The sequence below is a fragment of the Dipodomys spectabilis genome, unplaced genomic scaffold, assembly GCF_019054845.1.
Source record: "Dipodomys spectabilis isolate Male_0828 unplaced genomic scaffold, ASM1905484v1 ptg000365l, whole genome shotgun sequence".
In the NCBI taxonomy this organism is placed as follows: Eukaryota; Metazoa; Chordata; class Mammalia; order Rodentia; family Heteromyidae; genus Dipodomys; species Dipodomys spectabilis.
In genome coordinates this window covers 9,439,406-9,454,718 of record NW_024871042.1, presented here as the reverse complement: position 1 = coordinate 9,454,718, position 15,313 = coordinate 9,439,406, and the positions used below count along the sequence as shown (strand labels likewise).

The following is a 15,313-nucleotide window of genomic DNA, read 5'->3' as shown; positions in this document are numbered from 1 at the left end:
TTTCTGGTAGTAAATTAAAGAATCTCATGGACTTTCTTGCCCAGGCTGGATTTGAACTGCAATCCTCAGTTTCAGCCTCCTGAGTAGCTAGGATTACAGGCTTGAGTCACCAGCACTCAGCTTGTTTTATTTTTATCTGTGCAAAGAAACTACTTGGACTATGTTTATTCTATTCACCTACCTTATTAGCCTACCGGGTCTTCTCTAACAGAGCCTTTCCTATTTTCCTGTTATTGATTTTTTTTTCATTTAAAAGTACTATGTATTAATGGTACTCTGCCATGGTATTACATACATGCAAATACTATAAGTTGTTCAGAAAAACTATCGCAACTGCTTTTAGGAGACTGTGTTTTTTTTTTTTGTTTGTTTGTTTTGTTTTTTGGGTCTGGTTGTGGGGCCTAAACTCTGGGCCTGGGCACTGGCCCTCAGCTGTTCAGCTCAATGCTAGCGCTCTACCCCTTGAGCCACAGCACCACTTCTGGCTTTTTTCTTTTTGCTTATGTGATGCTGAGGAATCGAACCCAGGGCCTCATGCATGCAAGGCAAGCACTCTACCACTGAGCCACCTTCCCAGCCCAGGAGACTGTGTTTTTAAGAGCAATTTTAGGTTTATAGCCAAATTGAATGGAAAGTACCTGGCATTTCCTCATTCCTTCCTGACCCCAGAGCCTTTCCTACCATCAACATCCCTCACCAGTATGGTATACATGTTAGAACCCATGAGCCCAAATGGACTCATTATTTCGTACAGTTTCCATCAGGGTGTGCATTTGATGTTGTACATTCTGTGAGGTTTGACAAGTATTAAATGACATGTATCACCATTATAATACACAGAATAGTTTCAATGCTCTAACTGTCCTCTGTGCTCTACTCACTCGGTGTCTTTGTCCCCTTCCCACTGATCTTTTACTGTCCTCACAGTTTGCCTTTTCCAAAATGCTATATATAGTTTAAATTATAACATGTGACCTTTTCAGATTCTCTTCTTTCACTAAGCAATATGAGTGTAGTTAAGGTTCCTCCACATCTTCCCAGTAGCTAATTTCATTTTGGCTCTGATTAAGAATCTACTGTCTGATGTACTACTACAGCTTATTTTTCCACTTTCCTACTAAAGAACATCTTGATTGTTTCCAAGTATGTATATATATATATATATATATATATATTTTTTTTTTTTTTTTTTTTTTGTCAGTCGTGGGGCCTGAACTCTGGGCTTGGGCACTGTCCCTGCGCTCTTCAGCTCAAGGAGAGCACTCTACTGCTTGAGCCACAGCACTACTTCCGGTTTTCTAGTGTCCGGTTTTCTAGTGGTTTATTGGAGATAAGAGTCTCTCGGACTTTCCTGCCCGAGCTGGCTTTGTTGTTTTTTTTTGGGGGGGGGGGAGGTCCATTCGTGGGGCCTGACCTCTGGGCCTGGGGTGCTGTCCCTCAGCTCTTTAGCTCAAGGCTAGCGCTCTACCACTTGAGCCACAGTACCACTTCCGGCTTTTTTCTTTTTGCTTATGTGGTGCTGAGGAATCCAACCCAGGGCCTCATGCATGCAAGGCAAGCGCTCTACCACTGAGCCACCTTCCCAGCCCCCCGAGCTGGCTTTGAACCACAATCCTCAGATCTCAGCCTCCTGAGTAGCTAGGATTACAGGCGTGAGACCCACGGGTGCCCGGCAAGTTTTGATACTTTTAACCTCTAAAAACGTTTATGTGGTTTTTTTTTTTGCTTGTTTTGCTTTAGTTCATTTTCTGCTTGTTGAGATAAGCACCCAGGACAGTGACTATTGGATAATTAAATAAGAATCTATTTAGTTTTGTGAGAAACTGCCAGACTGAATGAGGGAGAATTACTGTTGCTTCTAACCCACCAATATTTGCTGCTGTTAGGGTTCTTCTGGGTTTATACCATTGTTTTGGGTATGCAGTAGCATCTCAATGTATTTACGTTCTCTAATGGTATAAATTGTTGAGGATAATTTTTGTTTGTTTATTTTTTTTGTCTGTGTATCTTCTTCAGTGAGGTGTCTTCTCATATCTTTTGCTTGCTTTTTGAGTGGGCTGTTGAAGCTTAAAACATTCTGCCAGCTGGGCAGGAAAGTCTATGAGATTTTATCTCCAAATAATCAATAAATGCCAAACTGGATGTGTGGCTCATGTGTATGTAGAGTGCCAGCTGAGCAAGCAAGCCAAACAGGGTCAAGGAAGATCCCTGAATTCAAGCCCAAGCATAAAGGTAAAACTCTTTAATTACACTGTATTAAAAGAGCTAAAAAGTGAGATTGAGCCGGGCGCTGGTGGCTCACGCCTGTAATCCTAGCTACTCAGGAGGCTGAGATCTGAGGATCGCGGTTCAAAGCCAGCCCGGGCAGGAAAGACCGTGAGACTCCTATCTCCAATAAACCACCAGAAAACCGGAAGTGGCGCTGTAGCTCAAGTGGTAGAGTGCTCGCCTTGAGCTGAAGAGCTGAGGGACAGCGCCCAGGCCCAGAGTTCAAGCCCCACGACCGACAAAAAAAAAAAAAAAAAAAAGTGAGATTGAGAATTTTTATAAAGAATAACTATAAATAATTAAAATGAGGATTATAGGGCTTGTGGTGTAGCTCATTGGAAGAGTTGTAGTACATAGCATGCACAAGGCACTCTGGATTTCATCTCCAAACACCACAAAAAAAGATGTAATCACTTACATAAGCTCAATTCTAGAGATGAAAAAATTCAGACGTTAACCCATTGAATATGTTAGGTGCAGCTATTGAGACTATCCAGAAAATATCTAAAATGACAGAATGATGTAAAATAGAGACAGAGCATTCCATGAGGTCTGACATCTTTATAATTGGAATCCTGGAAGCAAAGTGGAAGATAGTGTGGAGGCCATTGGTGACTGGCCCTGTGAGTTTCAACAAAGATAAAGGAGGGCTGGGTAGTAGCTAGTATAAGTAAGGCTCTGGGTTTGAGCCTCACACCACTTCGGGATGAGCGGGGGGATATTTACCTTCAAATATCAGGGTAAAACCTGTAATTAACCTGCAAAGAGGAATAAGGTTGTTTAGAGCTATTAGTGTTTTAAAATTTATTGCTATCATGACCTGAAATATTAATGTCAGCATACCATCAAGTCCTCACCCTTACAAAAGAAGAAAGGCCCCTCCTCCCCCCTCAGGCCACATGCTACACACTTGGTCTTTTCTTCTTCTGCAGGGCTGCTACAGATTTGAGTCACATGGTTCCTGATGTGTATAAATTGCCAACTTCAAGTTTCAGCTGTCAAATGTATTTCATTTTGTTGTCTGGAGTACATGTGGTCTGTTTCATGAGCCTACATTTTGTTGGGTATCCGAGATTTCATTATGATACATTGAGAGGTCACCCTCACCGGGTATTGTGGTGCACATTTGTAATACCATCACTTGGAAGGCTGAATCTGAAAGATTGTAGCTCAAGGCTACCTTGAGCTTCATAGTGGGACTCTGTCTAAAAAAACAAAAATCAGACTTCAGTTTAGCAGGGGCATATTACTGAGGGTTGTGTTTAAATCACTCTGGCAACTACTGTCTTTTGAGCCTGAATAATGGCCTAGTGCTTTCCCTGGCTTGAAGCCCTCCTTCTTGTCCTAGTGCGCTCGCTGCTGAGCCCTGTCCTCCCTCTCTCTGGTCCCTTCTTTGCTCTTTCTGGTGGCTGCTATTCATCTCCAAGGCCCATCCTACCCTGGACTCCTGTTCTCTCCTGAATGCCTAGAAGAGTAAATTCACACTGAGCTCCCCCAGTTACCTGTAGAGGGCCTGTCCTTAACTGCTCTAGGGAGTATTGCTTATAAATTATTAGCAGCTTCTGGCAGCTTTCCAGGAACTAGGCATTTGAAACTCGCACACCAAGAAGCATCTACCTGTTTGTGTCTTTCTGCTTGACCTTCCCTTTTTGAGGCGACAGAAGCAGATTATTCTTTCCCCTAAGTGAGAAAGGGACTAGGGAGTAGGAATGGGGTCAACACCATGAGCCACTTTTCAGAACCCTTTCCTACCTTGTGTGTCACCCCAGAATGCCTCTTCCTTCTCATTATCTTTCTTATTGGGAAGGTGTTTGGTGGGCCATTTTCCCCTTCCCAGGCTCACTCAACCAGGGACGTGACTATGTATTTGTCTTAAAGGAACATAAGTTAATACTAACCTTGTTTATTTTAGGGTAATTCACATCTTCCCTTGACTTTGTAAGAAAATAGATTTTTTTTTTTACTATTTTTCTTGTTTATCTGAACCCTATAATCAACGTACTTACATCCTAAAAGTACCCCAGTGGTATTTTTTTGTTAGAAATCATATTAATTATAAAAATTAAGCAGACTGGAGCCTCCATATGTAAAAATGGAATTTGTTTTACCATTGATTAAAGTATTTTGTATGTGTCCTTCAGGGCCTTAAAAAATTTTTAAACTGATTTTGCATTCTTCTTGAGCTTATTTAATCAAAAATGAATTTTTTTCATTATATCTATTAATTGGTTATTGTTTACCTATACATATGGAACCTATTGATTTTTCTGTTGTGATTTTATACCCTGTTAAATTAGTCAATAGTTTTTTAAAAATCAGTTGTGGGGCTTGAACTCAGGACCTGAGTGCTGTCCCTGAGCTTTTTTACTCAAGGCTAGCACCCTACCACTTTGAGCCACAGCTCCACTTCCCAGTTTTAGGTGGTTAATTGGAGATAAGAGTCTCATGGCCTTTCTTGTCCAGGCTGGCTTTAAATTGTGATCCTCAGATCTCAGTCTCCTGAATAGTTAGGAATACAGATGTGAGCTACCAGTGCCCAGCTTAGTCAGTAGTTTTTATTCAGCTGGCAATAAAATATTTGCTAATAAATTTGTTTGAATCTTTAAAAATGTTTGTAGTCTCAAAAGCTTGGGAAAATATAACACTGTTGGTGATTGCCAGATTGTGAATATTTACCAAAAATTTAAGAAGATGGAAGTGGAGGTATGGCTCAAGTGGTAGAACACCAAACAAGCAACAAAGCCAAGGGAAACCACGAACCCTTAAGTTTAAGCTCCAGTAATAGCACAAAAATTAAGAAATTAGGAGTTAAGGTAATGGAAGAACATTGCTTAGCAAGTGTGAGGCCATGGTCCAAACTCCAGTACCACTCTTCTCCTTTTCCTCCCCCCAATTCAAGAAGACCACTAGTGGCTTATACCTGTAAGCTCCTCAGGAGGCTAAGATCTGAGGATCACAGTTGTAAGCCAGACTGGAAAGGAAAGCCAAAGATACTCTTATCTCCAGTAAACTATTAAAAAAAAGCCACAAGTGGAGCTGTGGCTTTTTGTGGTAGAATGCTAACCTTGAGCAAAATGTCAGGGATGGCAGTTAGACCCTGAGTACCAGTACATGAGAGAAAGAAAAAGAAAGAAAGAAAGAAAGGAAGGAAGGGAGAGAGAGAGAGAGAGAGAGAGAGAGAGGGAGGGAGGGAGGGAGGAAAGAAGGCAGGAAGGAAAGATGGAAGGAAGAAAAGAAGGAAGGAAGGAAGGAAGGAAGGAAGGAAGGAAGGAAGGACTACCAGGAATGAAGCATAGGTGATTATAAGCCTCCTGTCATCTTCATTGCTCCTTCCTATTCTTGAGATGGACAAGTATCATTGTTTTAGTATTATAAAAAACTTCATTACAACCCATACTAAGGAATATGTGGCAGAGTGTGTCTGCTTCCTTTGCCTCTAGATTTCCTGTGATTAATCAAGGAGCATACCATTTCACCTGTTGTTTTCTCTTCTGATTTGCTGTACTTTCATATTGGCAGTCTTTTCTACAATCTGCACAAACTAGAAGTTTCTGGATGAGAGAAGACCAGAGGGACTGTGGTAGCCAGAAGCTTCTGGATTCTGACTGCTGGTAGCATTGTCTCCATACTAAATCTTCTTTCAAGTCCAGTGTATTTTCAACACTTTCCTCATTTACATGTCTTTCTATCCTGGAGACTTGGCAGCAAAATCCTCATTACTGAAAATAATGAAAATACCAGTTTCAAGACAAATCTAGGTACAAGCATCTAGAGTGTAGTACATTTGGAACTGAGGAAATAGGTTTTTTTCCTTTGAGACAGTGTCTAACTGGGTAGCCAATGTTGGCCTCAAACTTTTTTGGGGGGGGGGGTCCAGTAGTGGGACCTGAACTCTGGGCCTGGGCGCTGTCCCTCAGCTCTTCAGCTCAAGGCTAGCACTCTACCACTTGAGCCACAGTGCCACTTCGGCCTTTTTTGTTTTTACTTATGTGGTGCTGAGGAATCAAACCCAGGGCCTCAGGCATGCAAGGCAAGCACTCTACCACTGAGCCACCTTCCCAGCCCAAACTTTTTAAAGTCCTTTACCTCAGTTTCTTAGATGCTAGGATTATAAGCAAATACCACCACATCTGGTCCTTTATATATTTGTCTTAATAAAAAGATATTTTACAAAATCCTTTAATTTTTTTCACATGCAAACATGAGATATTTTCACTATAACAACAAGAAGAAGAGATTCCAGAGAGCTTTATTTCTACTGTGTGAAGATAGAGTGAGAAATTAGTCTGTAAACTGGAAGAGAAACTTTATTAGAACCCCACCATGCTGATACCCTTATGATTGTCTTCTAGCTTCAGAACTATGAGAAAGGAATTTCTATTGCTTTTCAGTTCAGTTTATGTTGTTGTTATTATTATTATTATTGCAGCAGATTGAACTGACCAAGTCAGTCTATGTTTAGCTATAGGACAAAATACTGAAAAGTATTAGGAAAAAGGTTACCAGCTGGAGCTGGTGTTACTTGTTGATATTATTACCAGCAAGAGTTGCTCCTTATCTTCACTAGCACTTGATCTGATCAGTCTTATATCTTAATCTGTGGTATTGGGTACTGGAAAATTTGAACAGCCCCCCCCCCCCCCCCCCCCCCCCCGCAAAGTCCCAATTGCTAGCTGGGTGCAGGTGGTTCATGCCTGTAATCCTAGCTAGTCAGGAAGCTGAGATCACAGTTCAAAGCCAGCCCAGGCAGTAAAGTCTGTAAGTTTCTTATCTCCAATTAATCACAGAAAAAGCTGAAATTGGAGCTGTGGCTCAAGTAGTAGAGGACAAGCCTTGAGCAAAGGAGCTCAGGGATAGTGCCTAGGCCCAGAGTTTGCCCCATGACTATTTAAAAAAGAAAAGAAAAGCCGGGCGCTGGTGGCTCACGCCTGTAATCCTAGCTACTCAGGAGGCTGAGATTTGAGGATCGCGGTTCAAAGCCAGCCCGGGCAGGAGAGACCGTGAGACTCCTATCTCCAACAAACCACCAGAAAACCGGAAGTGGCGCTGTAGCTCAAGTGGTAGAGCGCTCGCCTTGAACTGAAGAGCTGAGGGACAGCGCCCAGGCCCAGAGTTCAAGCCTCACGACCGACAAAAAAAAAAAAAAAAAGAAAAGAAAAGAAAAAGTCCTAATTACTGTTCCAATGATGTGGTATAAATAATCTCAGTATTATAGATTTCAACTTGCCAACATAATTTTGTGTTGGACTGAGATAAACAGCCTTTACTAGATAACATAAACAGCTCTAGCCACCTAAGATTATTTTTAGTCATTTGATGCTTTTTTGATAAGATAGCCATTAAAGTCTAAGACAGGAGAAAAGGACAGTGAAGGATGTTTCTTGGCCTTTGAGCTACATAATATCAGCAGTGGTTTAAACTAGATATAAGGTTGTAGTTGGAAAACCTCTGTCAAGAAGGATGCCATCCACACTTTGAATGGAAGGGAAGATGGTCCAATTAGAAACATTTATTTTTGTGCTTTTGCTGAGCCTATATGTGCTTCACCTCTCTTTCAGCCTACTGAGAACATGTGTTTATCTGTATGTTCATACTTAAATTGGAATTCCTCATCTGTAAAATATACTGATTGAGCTAGGTGTTTTCTGGTATCTTCTGAATATCTTCTGACTGATATTCTGTAATGTTATCTTCAGATTGGGAGGCATGGGAAAGTAAGAAAGCCCTTTTTCTAGAGTGGATTTGTATTGAATAACAAGATTAGAGAAATCACTCGTGAAGTGCATTCAGTAAGAATCAATGTGAAGAAAACCTGCCAAATCTGTTTAATGTTAAATATTCTAGTTCATACTTACTGCCATTAATATATGCCATTAACACATGCAACTTAAGAGAAATTTGTTTATTTAAAATTCACCCTGACAAGAACATTGGACAATAGTCATTAGATTGAAGTTATTTTGGGGGTGCTCAAGGTCAGAAGTCTGTTTTAACAAATTCCCTTCTACTGAATTCACTTGAGTTTCTGCCAGAGGAAAATCCCTGTGTCACTTTCATTTCACACAGATGCTGTTTAGCATTTGAGCTGATGTGGAGAGAATTGTTTTGAAATTCTACTGTAAAAAATAAAGACTGTAAAACTGTGTACAGCAGTGTATGTCTGTAGTCGCAACTACTTGAGAGGTTAAGGCAGGAGGATTGCTTGAATCTAGGAATTCAAGGACAGCTTGGGAAACTCAGTGAGAATTTGTCTCAAAAACAAACCAAAAAAAAATCCACCCATTTATCCATCTATCCATTTATCTGTCCATTTGTCCTTAGTTCTATAGTGTGTGCAATTCAGACAGAACAACTGGTCTAAGGACTCATGCACACAAAACAAGGACATGCCTTCTGTGAATGAAAGTAGCTTTTTGTAGGTTACAAATAACGCATTAGCCAGGTGCTGGTGACTCATGCCTATAATCCTAGCTACTCAGGAGGGTAAGATCTGAAGGTCGAAGTTCAAAGCCAGCCTGCACAGGAATCTGTGAGACTCTTACCTACAAATAACCACCAGAAAACTGGAAGTGGTGCTGTGGCTCAAAGTGGTAGAGCGCTAGCCTTGAGGAAGCTTAGAGACAGCACCCTAGTTCAAACCTCATGACCAACAAAACAAAAAAAACAAGTAATATACTTCTTTTTCTACTCACTATGTATCAGAAGCTTGCCTAGAACTAGTATATAGACTAGCTTAGCATTGGACTCAGAATCCTCCAACACCATCTTCCCTAGTAGCAACTAAAAAAAATTTTTTTTTGTGCCCATCCTGGGGCTTGAGCTCAGGGCTTGGGTGCTGTCCCTGAGCTCTTTTGCTCAAGGCTAGCACTTTACCACTTTGAACCACAGTGCCACTTTCAGTTTTCTGGTAGTTACTTGGAGATAAGAGTCTCAAGGAGGGGTTGGGAAGGTGGCTCAGTGGTAGAGTGCTTGCCTTGCATGCATGAGGCCCTGGGTTTGATTCCTCAGCACCACGTAAGCAAAAAGAAAAAAGCCGGAAGTGGTGCTGTGGCTCAAGTGGTAGAGTGCTAGCCTTGAGCTGAAGAGCTGAGGGACAGCGCCCAGGCCCAGAGTTCAGGCCCCATGACCAGATCCAAAAAAAAGAGTCTCAAGGAGTTTCCTGTGTGGGCTGGCTTTGAACTGGGATCCTCAGATCTTAGTCTCCTAAGTAGCTAGGATTATAGGTATGAACCACCATCACATGGCCAACTTTGTGTGTGTGTGTTTTCTACATTTTATGTGTCTTTTGTATTCCTTAGTTCATCTAGTATTGCCTCCTTTTGTGTTAAATATTTTCTAGCATACCATTTTAAATCTTTTTTTCAAGTTATTTTCTATTTCTCCCCTTTTTATATTTTTACCATCACAAAACTATGTCTGTACATTTTGTACCCATTAACTTAGGTTTATAGTTGAATTTTGCAAGTTATGTATTATTTGGTCTTTTAAATCAATGAGTAGAAAAAGAAGCTATGTACAGTACTTTAACAGTGTTTTCTATTTTTTCATGTGGATTTGAGTTACTATTGAGTGTCCTTTGCTCTCAGCCTGAAGGAATACAGCCTCTTCAATAAATGGTGCTTGCAGAATTGGCTATACAGGAGTAGAACATTCAAGTTAGCTCCTTATATATCACCCTGCACTAGAATCAACTCCAAATGAATCAAAGACCTCAATGTAAAATCAGATACCCTGAAAATATTACATGAAGGAATAAGGGGAACACTAGGGCTCCTTGGCACAGGCCACAATTTTTTCAATAAAGACCCAGAAACACAACAGATCAAAAAAAGATTGGATAAATGGGATTGTATTAAACTGCAGAGCTTCTGCATGGCAAAGGACATAGCTAGCAAATAAATAGAAAGCCCACAGATTGGTAGAAGATCTTTACCAGCTATACAATAGACAAGGGCCTCATCTAAAATATACTTAAAGCTAAAAAAATTAAACCCCTCAAAAAAAAAGTCCTCAAAGAAACAACTGCCCATTAATAAGTGGGCTAAAGACTTAAAGAGAAGCCAGGCGCTGGTGGCTCATGCCTGTAATCCTAGCTACTCAGGGAGCTGAGATCTGAGGATCCCAGTTTAAAGCCAGCCCTGGCAGGAAAGTCCATGAGATTCTTATCTCCAATAAGCCCCTAGAAAACCAGAAGTGATGCTGTGAGTCAAGTGGTAGAGTGCTAGCCTTGAGCTGAAGAGCTGAGGGACAGTTCCCAGGCCCAGAGTTCAAGCCCCACAACTGACCAAAAAAAAAAAAAAAAAAAGCAAATCAAAACAACATTGAGATTCTACTTCACCCCAGTTAGAATGGCCATTATCAAGAAAACTAACAATAACAGATGTTGGCAGGAATATGGCCAAAAGGGATTACTATTACACTGTTGGTGGGAATGTAAACTTGTTCAACCAGGGGCTGGGAAGGTGGCTCAGTGGTAGAGTGCTTGCCTTGCATGCATGAGGCCCTGGGTTCGATTCCTCAGCACCACATAAGCAAACAGAAAAAAGCCGGAAGTGGCGCTGTGGCTCAAGTGGTAGAGCGCTAGCCTTGAGCTGAAGAGCTGAGGGACAGCGCCCAGGCCCAGAGTTCAGGCCCCACGACCGGACCCAAAAAAAAAAAACAAAAAAAACTTGTTCAACCACTCCAGAAAGCAGTCTGGAGGTTCCTCAAAAGGCCAAACATAGAGCGCTCCCCTATGACCCAGCAATTCCACTCCTGAGCATTTACTCAAATGAGTACAAACAAGTCAACACTAAAGCTACCAGCACAACTATATTCATTACAGCGTTATTTACCATAGCCAAGACTTGGAATCAACCTAGATTCCCCCTTGTGGATGAATCAATCGATAAATTGTGGTATATATACACAATAGAATTCTATGCTTCCATCAGAAAGAATGACATTTCCCCATTTGTGAGGAAATGGAAAGGCTTGGAAAAAATCATATTAAGTGAAGTAATCCAGTATTTCTTGTTAGCTTTGCTGCTAAAGGACTGGCCTGGGGTTTTGTTTATCTGACACTGCTTTCATTTTTTTTTTTTTGGGGGGTCCGCTCGTGGGTCCTGAACTCTGGGCCTGAGCACTGTCCCTCAGCTCTTCAGCTCAAGGCTAGCGCTCTACCACTTGAGCCACAGCGCCACTTCCCGCTTTTGTCTTTTTGCTTATATGGTGCTGAGGAATCGAACCCAGGGCCTCATGCCTGCAAGGCAAGTGCTCTACCACTGAGCCACCTTCTCAGCCCTCATTTTTTTTAAAGAGCAGATTATGGTTTACACAACAGTGAGCAAAAAGTACAGAGGAATTTGTATGCTCTCTACCTTGACTCACACACAGCCTTCTCCACTTGTTATACTTCATGAACCTGCATTGACATAATTTTCACCTGAGTCCATAGTTTACATTAGGGCTCACTCTTGGTTCTGCATAATCTATGATTTTTGTTGTTTCTGTTGATAGGAATTTACTACATAGCCTAAGTGTCCTTTGAATTTGCTTTGTAGACCAAGCTAGCTTTAGACTCATACTCCTCCACCTCTACCTTCTGAATGCTAAGATTACAGGTGTGTATCATCATACTTGGCATTTATGGGTTTTTGACCAAAGTCAAAATATCACCACTATTATAGTTTCATATAGAATAGTCTGACTACCCTGAAAATCCTCTATGTTCTGACTTCATTCTTACCTCCCCTCTAACCTTGGCAATTATTGATCTTTTTACTTACCTCACAGTTTTTTCTTTTCCATAGTCATAAAGTTAGAACCATACAGCATGTAGCTGTTTAGAAAATACCATGTTTTCTTATACCACAACACAGAACACTTCTGTGGTCTTAGAAGGTATCAGAATTTTTCTCCATTAGTATACAAACAATTACGTAGCACTAAGCATCCAAGTCAGATATTTCTTTTGTTTTGTTTTAGATTTAGAGTGTTAATTTTTTGCCCATGCTGGCCTCACACTTTTAATCCTCCTTCCTCTTCAACCTTATAAGTAGCTGAGATTACATCAGCTTAGTTCTGAGTCTACCAGGAGATGGGGACTACCATGCACCAGTCTGTTATCTGTTAGTCAAATTGTGTCCATTAAATGTGATAGTTGCTAGTTGGCTTTTCTGTTTCCAGTGTGTTCTGTTTCTTCCAGTATTTTTTGTCCTTTTCTTTCCTTTGAGAGCTCTTACGTGTATGCTCTTGTCTTCAATAATTTCTCACAAGTTTTTCAGGCTTTTTAGGCTCTTTTTCTTATTTTCCATTCCTCTCTCCCCTTCCTTTGTCCCTTTATTTCCCTCCCTCTTCCTCTGCCTCTTTCCCTCTCTCCCTCCCAGTTTCAGTGCTTGAATTCAGGGCCTGTCCCTTAGCTTTTTAACTCAAGGGTAGTGTTTTACCACTGGAGCCACAGAACCTTTTCCAGTTTTTTTTGATGTTGATTGGAAATACGAGTCTCACGGACTTTCTTGCCCTGTCTGGCTTTCAACTGCAATCCTCAGATATTAGATTCCTGAGTAGCTAGGATTACAAGCAGGAGCCACAGGCATTTGTTTCTCTCACTCCCTTTCCTCCCCACTTTCTCTTTCTCTTTCTCCTTTTCTTTTTTTCTCTGTTTTTTTCTCTTCCATTCTTCCTTTCTTCTGGTACTGGGGCTTGAACGTAGGGCCTCTTGCTCTTGCTTAGCTTTTTTGCCCAAGGCTGGCACTCTACTACTTGAGCCACACTTCAACTTTTGGCTTTTTACTAGTTTACTGGAGATAAGAGTCTCACAAAGGTTTCTGCCCTAGCTGGCACCTCCTGAATAGCTAGGATTACAGGCATGAGCTACTAGCACATGGCCTGTTTCCTTTTTGTCCTTCAGATTTGATATCCTAACTGATCTATCTTCCAATTTGCCTGTTGTACTTTTCAATTTCAGAATTTCTATTTTGTTGTGTTTTTTTAAAAAATAAGTTTGATCTCATTAATGATGTTTAATGTGAGAGATGTTGCTGTCATGTACCCTACCACTTGAGCCGTTCTTCCAGCCCTAGAGATCACCTTTTAATACTCAGCCACACTGTTTAAAACTCTGCCTTATTCTTCCTGCCTTCACCTCCCTCATAGGACAGAATTTAAGACTTTCTTAGTTCTTTATTGAAGATGCAAACAGTCATATGTGTGTAAATGTGTGACTTTCTAGATTCCCAGGAATATGTCAGCGCTTTTCAAATCCCCATTCCTTAGCTTTTGCTTTTCTTTTTTCTCCTTAATGAGTTGTATGCCACAGTGGATAGCCATTATCTCAGGCTGTTGTGATGTTGGAACACTGGACAGTTACCTCCAGGAAAAGGCTTTTAGCTCTATAGACAGATTTGTGTGAGATCAAATGAAGATGAGACACTTAGGTAGATTTATCATAGAACCATTAGATAGAACAAATAAAGACATTTCTTTGGAAATGAATCTTGTAAAGAATTCTACTCTGTTCTGTTTCCCTTGTCCTTAGAATGAAAGCCATCACTTTTCAACCTACTGCTGAGCTAAGGAATGAGGGATGGATGGGGCCTGGGTAAGTTTGAATATTACAGTACTTATTGCTGTTACCTGCATTTGGCTATGTTTTTTTGTTAGTTTGTTTTACTTGGATGTTCACTTGTTTGGGGTAAATCTTTGACTATTCCAGAGTTCTAAGAATGATTCTGACGGTTTTTTACCAGCTTTTCTGTTGTTCTAATTCAGAGTTGAACTTTTAAAGGTCCTCTCTCCATTTTCACTACATCACTCCCCTAGATGGCTTTTGAATCAAGTTATTTGATGGTAACAATATTATTTCTTAGGCTCCTTGGCTAGGCAGAGCATGTATAGACTTTCTCTTTCTGGCTTTCAAAAGGGCAGTCTGTGTAAGATAATCCAGACTGGTGTTTTTTTTTTTTTTTTTCCCCGTCATCAGTACAGAGTTTTGATTATTTCTGGTGTTAAATTAATGTTTAAGAGACATTTAGGGCCTGCCACTGGGCAGGTCTTCTTTGGTCGTGTACCGTTGAGTGGATTTTAGATAGGATAAGGAGGTTTTAGTTTATTCTTATAAAATCTAAGCTGGCTGAGCTTCGGGGTACCAACGACAGCTCCTCGGAGGATGGGATATCTGTAGATAGGATAAGGAAATGCTTGATTATGCAGTTATTTTTATGATGTTTGGGCACTTTGTTTGGCATGTGCTAAACAGGTCTTATCTCTGATATGGAGTGTGGCCATTTCCTTGCACTGTTTAATTGGAGATATGGTTTGTGTTTGGTGAGTCTGCAGGTCAACACAATCAGAGAAAGGCCAGGGCCAGCAAGAGAACACCAGTGAAGGAGCCCATGAAGAGAAAGGTGCCTGTGGTCTTGGGTGGCTGAATTCTCCTACCCAGAAGCATTTTATTAGCTCTTAGGAATTCATTTGTAAGTTCTTACTATTATTTTCTACCCTATATCTCCCCCACTCCCGGTATTGGAGTTTGAGCTTAGAGCCCCAAGCCCACTCAGCTTTTTCACTCTTAATTGGTATTCTCCTACTTGAGTTGCACTTTCAACCCAGCTTTGTGCTGGTTATTCAGCAGAGTCTTTCAGACTTTTCTCCCTGAGATAGCATCAAACTTCAATTCTCAGATCTCTGCCTCCTAATAGTTAGGATTACAGGCATGATCTACTGGTGCCTGGATTGAATTTGTTCGAGATAAGCTTTTTCTTTTTTTTTTTTTTTAATGATAGTGGGGGTTTGAACTCAGTGTCTTGTGCTTCCTAGGGAAGTGCTCTACCACTTGAAACACATGCCCTCCCCTGCCCTTTTGGCTTTTAGTTTTTCAGATGGAGTCTCACCTCTTTGCTCAGGGTTAAACTCAGATCTAGAGCTTCCCTTCATCTCTTGTGTAGTTGGGGTGACATTAGTTCTCAAGATAGCTCTTAAAATGGGATTATACTTATGTGGTTTTGTATTTGGCTTATTTCACTTAGCATGATGTTTTCAAGGTTCGTTCACACTAGGTCCCATG

At 40.9% G+C, this 15,313-nt stretch overlaps 1 protein-coding gene across 4 annotated transcripts in view; it reads left to right on the top strand.

Moving 5' to 3' along the window:
* The window catches only part of Ninl (ninein like), a 139,842-nt gene that overhangs the window by 22,299 nt on the left and 102,230 nt on the right, over nucleotides 1-15,313 (top strand). For 3 of the 4 annotated variants that reach the window (XM_042666516.1, XM_042666514.1, XM_042666512.1), the window contains exon 1: nucleotides 13,798-13,849. The exons of the other annotated variant lie outside the window; for it this stretch is intronic. The gene's annotated coding sequence lies outside the window, so the exon portion shown is untranslated. Of the gene's footprint in view, nucleotides 1-13,797; nucleotides 13,850-15,313 lie in introns of those variants that run through there. 4 annotated transcript variants of the gene reach the window in all.